Source organism: Mustela lutreola, chromosome 4, assembly GCF_030435805.1.
Source record: "Mustela lutreola isolate mMusLut2 chromosome 4, mMusLut2.pri, whole genome shotgun sequence".
Classification (NCBI taxonomy): domain Eukaryota; kingdom Metazoa; phylum Chordata; class Mammalia; order Carnivora; family Mustelidae; genus Mustela; species Mustela lutreola.
In genome coordinates this window covers 132001243-132007242 of record NC_081293.1, presented here as the reverse complement: position 1 = coordinate 132007242, position 6000 = coordinate 132001243, and positions in this window count along the sequence as shown.

Here is a 6000-nt window from a genome sequence, read left to right as displayed (position 1 = left end):
TGAAGGAAAAGGGGATGCCTGTGTGGCTCAGTTAGTTAAGCATCTACCTCTGGCTCAGGTCATGATCCCAGGGTCCTGGGATCAAGTCCCACATCAAGTTCCTTGCTCAGCGGGTAGCCTGCTTCTTCCCTGCTTGTGTACTCACACACACTCTCTCTCTCTTTCCAGCAAATAAGTGAATAAAATCTTTAAAATAAAAGTGCTATGAAGCAAAAGTCTATCAATAGGAGTCCTGACTAAAACTAGTGAGTCAGAAAGGGCTTGCCCAAGATAATGATGTTTATGCTGAGATGTAAAAGATGTATAGGACTTAAACAAGAATAGGAGTTAGTGATAAGTAAAAATATTCTAGACAGAGAGGCCAGTATAACTGCAGGTTTAGGGACAAGGGGAACTCAGAATATTTAGAGAACTGACAAGGCTAGTGGTAGAAACAGGGATTAAGGAGAGGGGGAGATATGGTTAGACAGGCAGGCAAGGGCCAAATAATTTAAGGACACAGGGGGTACGTTAAGTATCTGTGACTTCACCATGAGCACAAGTAGAAAGCATTGGAAGCATTAAACAGAGGAATGACATAAGTAGATTTGTATTTTTAAATATTATTATTTAAAGTTAATAAAGACTTTTTAAAAGATTATTACCACCAAAGCCATTTGGTAGACTAATTAAAGTAGGGTAAGCATGCACGTAGGAGCTCCAAATGGGAGGCTATTAGAGGAGTCCAAGCAAGAAATTATAGCAATGGATTATAGAAAGAAGTGGAGGAAGATGAAAGATATTGAGAAAATCAATAGGATGTTATGATATGGGACATGGATTGGTAAAGAAGAGGAAGATTATAGATGATTCCTACGTTTTTGCTTATGGAATCAAGGACATGTGAGGTCATTCCCTGAGTTAAGAAACACTGCACAAGGATTAGGCTTGGGTAGAAGATGAGTTCAGTTTGGTGGCCAGTTTTGTTCAGTTTATGTGTAGGTTGCCATCTATTTCAGGTGTTCAAGCAGTAATAAGCACACAGCTGGAATACCTACATCTAAAGCTCAAAGAAGAACTCTGACAAAGAGATATAACTTTGTCAGTCATCGATATACGTATAGTGGTAATTTAAGTCATATGTGTGCCAGTGATATTATACAAAGAGAAAAGTAGAAACTGGAATCAGCGATTGTCCTAAAGTTCAAACTTGAGATCCCTGACAATTACAGGTCAGGTAGAAGGAAGAAGCCTATAGAAGAGGTGAAGTGTTTAAGGAATAGAAGAAGAATTCAGAAGGAAACCAGAAATATATAGTGTCATGGTGGCCCAGAAAACACAGTGTTTCAGAAAAGAAAGCAAAGTTAAGAGGGAAGTTAAAGTGAAGGTTTGGATTTAATCATGGAGATCACTGGGAGATCTTAAATGGGAGCTAACTGGGCTTGGAAACTAGATTAGAGTAGCTGAGGAGTGTGTGCTATGTGAGGAACTGGCAATGGGAAGCACCCAGAAGATGAGAACTGCAGGGAGGAAGAAGGTTCAGGGAGGCCTGGTTTGTTTTTCTCAGATGGAAAAAATTTGAACATATTCATATTCAAAAGAAAGAGCCTCTTCAGTAGGAATATCTGAAAGTACAGTTGAAAGGAGAGGTACTGGATAGCTACGATTCCTGGGAAGGGAAAGGCAGGTGTGGAAGTCGGAGCACAGGTAGAGGAGAGGTTAGAGGAGAGGTACCTCCTCTAACATGAGATGAGGGAAAGAGAGGAGAACAGGACAGATGGAGGCAGATGTAGTAGCAAGAATCAGGGGTTACAGAAAAGGCAGAGTGTACAAATGTGAGATTTCCCTCACATGACCAGCTTGAGGTCATTATGGCTAATACGAGCTAAGTCTAAATTTGTGCTCTGGAGATAATAGCATCCAACCCTCTCCTCCTTTAAAAAAATAAAATAACCAGGAGACTCATTTCCTAATGTGCTCTTAGGAAATCAGTAGAGTCAGAGCGTTCTAATATTTTGGGGTTGCTTTAAAGCCTCCACAAGGTGTTCTTTTTAAAATTACAGAGAACCAGAATCCTCTTCAAATTGGCAGAGAGGAGGAGAGTGTTGGTGTGGCTCTGCCCTCCCCTGTCAGTAGGCATAAAGAGTTTTCCTCCTTAAAGCCATATAGCTTGGGCTCAAAGGCCATATGAAGGTTTACTTTATGTAGACAGCTTTTATAAAACAGTATTTTCCTTTGGAGTTAAAAAGATATATGCCTTTGAAACTTGATTAGAAATAGAGATATTAGGGAGGCAACTTTAAACATTTCTTTGTATGGAGAGAAAGAGAGATGATAAAAACAAATTAATATTCGCCTGAGCATAGCTATGGAAGACTATCACCCCATTAGCTTTAGGAAAGCTGGAAGTCACATCATTACCTCGTAGCTGCCATGCCAACACGGAGCTGGCCTTAATGAGTACCACCGCACTGACTTGGATTTCAGCAGTCCCTCATGTCCTTTTTCCTATCTCATCTCAAAATAACTGACCACAGTATGTTTCAATTAGAAAAACCTTCAGTGATCTCATTACCTACTCATTTTCTGCAATAAAAATAGCCAGAAATTTACAGAAAAGAATAATGGGTTTTCATATAGTCATCCCAGGGTAGCTTCTAAAAAGAAAGTTCTCAAATATTTTGGATGTTAAGGACTTGTCTACTATTTTCATACAAAAGAAATAAGGGTGAGAGTTTTTGTCTCCAAGAACTTGATGACAGAAACTTACCCCTTTCCCTTCTTCTGGAGCAGGTCTTCCTTCAGTGTCTATTTAACACAACAAAATTACTGATTTATAAACTACTTAACTACATTGTGGGGTATTCTCAGTAAATAAGTTAGGTATCCAGCTGATAAACAGTATCTCATTATTATATTCAGTCTGATGAAGTTCAACTCATTCATTTAGGCTCTTAACTGTCTTTGCTGGGTTTCAATCTCTGGTCAGCTATATAACTCCCACCAATCCACATACCCTTTTGTTCTTGATGGATCTATCTTCACTTCCTTCCCAACTTGAGATTGCTTGTTCAGTTACTCAGACCCTGACTTGTTGGTTCTATCTACTCAGTTTCAAAGTCAAGATCTTCGGTTTAAGTTAGTTACAAGTTACTTTTGCCTTCATATTGAACAGTGGGTCTGTGCAATCCCTAAGGAGTTGTATACTCTCCATCCCTCTATTCTCTATATTGTCTCCAATTTGAAAACTCAAATGGCTACAGAGAGCCAGCAGGTGTCATAAACAAAAAGAAGTGATCCAGGTGTAAGGCAACAGAAGTCCAAGAGAGAACAAAGAGAAAATATCTCCTGCACATCGCTCTCAATTCTTGAAGGGCAAGCATGAAAGCAACCTCCTCTGGCTATCTGGATTAGAATGCCACCTAGTCACAGGAGCTGTCTGAGAATGCTCCCTGCTCAGTGCCTTTACAGGACTTTATGGTCTCCAGTGCAATGCAAAAACCCATGTTTTACTGGACCCAGCTAGCTCATCTTCAGGAAACCTAGATTAAGCACCTGGGGTCACCTTGGGGCAATCTTTTTCCTTATATTACACCAGAGGAGTTCCACTTTCTTTCACTCTAATTGTCCCCTTGAAAAGCAAATTCCCCTGTCCTATACAAATGTACAGACATTTGGAATCTTACACATCCAAATCTGTTAATGAGAGCTCGGAAGTGCCAAGATAATTAAAATACACACTCAACCTCCAAACTTCACTGATTATTTGCAAACTTTCCTTTTTGCTAAACATGCTAAACATCCTATAGGCAACTTGACAGATATGAGTTTTAGGTTTTGACGTCCATACATCTGCCTCGGAAGTGGTAAAGTGTAGTGGGGTGCCTCAAAGGTAGAGGGAGCCATAATGGCACCTGACTGACAGGTAAACATAGCATGTAGAGGCAGCAACTAGTGTACTCCCCCAGAAAAATATTCAGGACCTTTAAAAAAAGGCAGTGGGGACATTCTTCCAACAGAAGTGTATGGTTCTAGCTTTGTTGTTGGTGGTAGTGGTGGTTGCTTTTTTTTTTTTTTTCCTTTGGATAGGAGATATGGTGCTTAAACTCAAAAAAATCCAAAGATCATTTCTGGATTGTTTTCTCTGTCCTGAGATGATATCAAAGTAGGCTCTAGGCAAGGTCCTGATATGACTCAAGCATATTCTTGTCCTGAGCCTACTTTGTGGAACTATTGAGCTCTGGACCAATTTATCAGATTTGTTCTTCAGCTTCACACACATCTGTCCCTTGACAGCCTCCTGCTCTATCCTGGAAACCTCCAGAGGGTATGGTACTCAGCTCTCTGCCAGGACCAGAAACTCTTCACATAGTTTACTGTTCTTCAGAGTATTGTGCACTAGAGTCCTGGTGAGGGGGTAAGTGACAGTAAATGTACATTGGTTGACTGATTTTTCTTAGATGCATTTTATCAGTTAAGGATCCAAGAGAAAACAAATGGCATAATGATGGCATAATGGAATTATATTAACTTAGGGTAACTTGATGAGAATCTAATAAGAGACTTTTTTTTTAACAAAATATGGTCAGGATATAGGGAAACCAGAAGGGATAGTGCAGGACCCTGAGGCTGAGAAGGGGGAGAAGAATTTACCACCCTAGGCCTAAAAGCAGATGAAGAGTGAGAGCAACTATTCAAATTAGAAGGACAGAGCTAAGAAATGAGAGTCACCTGTAAAAAGCTGAGACTAGATGGAGGGACCCACCAAATCCCATAGGAAAGAGCCAGGGAAATAAATATCACTTCTTCCATGCCTCCCCTTTCTTCCTTCTGGTCTCTTGTTGGTGCTACTGACTGGCAAAATCCAGTGTTCACTCTTGAGTCCAGAAGACAAGAGCAGAGCATGTTGGAGAATGGCAAAGAGTGAATATGGAGAGGCAAGGGAAGATACCCAACATACTCACCCACTGAGCAGGGGGAACGGAAGTGACATAATCATGAAGGGTCAGTAAGGACCAATAAAACAAGGCTGAAATTATAATGCCCAAAGTGCTTCAGGGCACTGACAGTAAAATCAAAACCGCCAGAGAAAATGGAACCCCACATGACCTGCTTAGGCTTTCTCCATAGGAAAGTAGAGATCTCCATCCCTTCTGCCTTTGCCAAATAACCCCTTCAAATGCTACTGAGCACTTTCAGTATTATCTGAATCACATCAGTCAGCAGACATTAGTGACAGGTGTTGGATGGTACTTGGCTGTAAGAGAAATATCCAGAGGGAGTTGATTTCTTCACACTGATGACAGAAAAAGAAAATCAGGTGCACAGTGTGTGACTTTGTGACTATGGACAGTGATACATATTCTAACTTCTCTGTTTCTGACATTCTTTTTCACCTATTGTGCAATCACTTACAAGTATTAATCAGTTTCACAACTTTATTCTTACATGATCGTTGAGTCTTCTAATTCTGAGGATTCTGGTCATTTTCAAGACATTTTTCCTATCTTTTATTCTTTCTCTCCTCTACCTCTGGTGTTAAAAAGAAATGTTTCCTAAGTTTCTATCTTCAGAGAAAATAGTAGGGGATGGAGCTGCCTGACCTTGGAAATTCTCAGAGCTTTCCTTTTCCATCTCATAAGACCTCTCTTGACTAACCTCTCAGAGTTCTCAGAAATAAAATGACATAATAGATGAGGAACAATATTTTTTTAAAGTTTTTTTTTTTTAAGATTTTTTATTTATTTATTTGACAGAGAGAGATCACAAGTAGGCAGGGAGGCAGGCAGAGAGAGAGAGAGAGAGAGGAGGAAGCAGGCTCCCTGCTGAGCAGAGAGCCCAATGCGGGACTTGATCCCAGGACCCTGAGATCATGACCTGAGCCGAAGGCAGCGGCTTAACCCACTGAGCCACCCAGGCACCCTGAGGAACAATATTTTTAAACATGTTTTACTCATGTCTCTTTTTGCAGGTTTCTGTATTTTCCCACTACTTCTTTCAGGGAATTGGTTGATTCCCAGT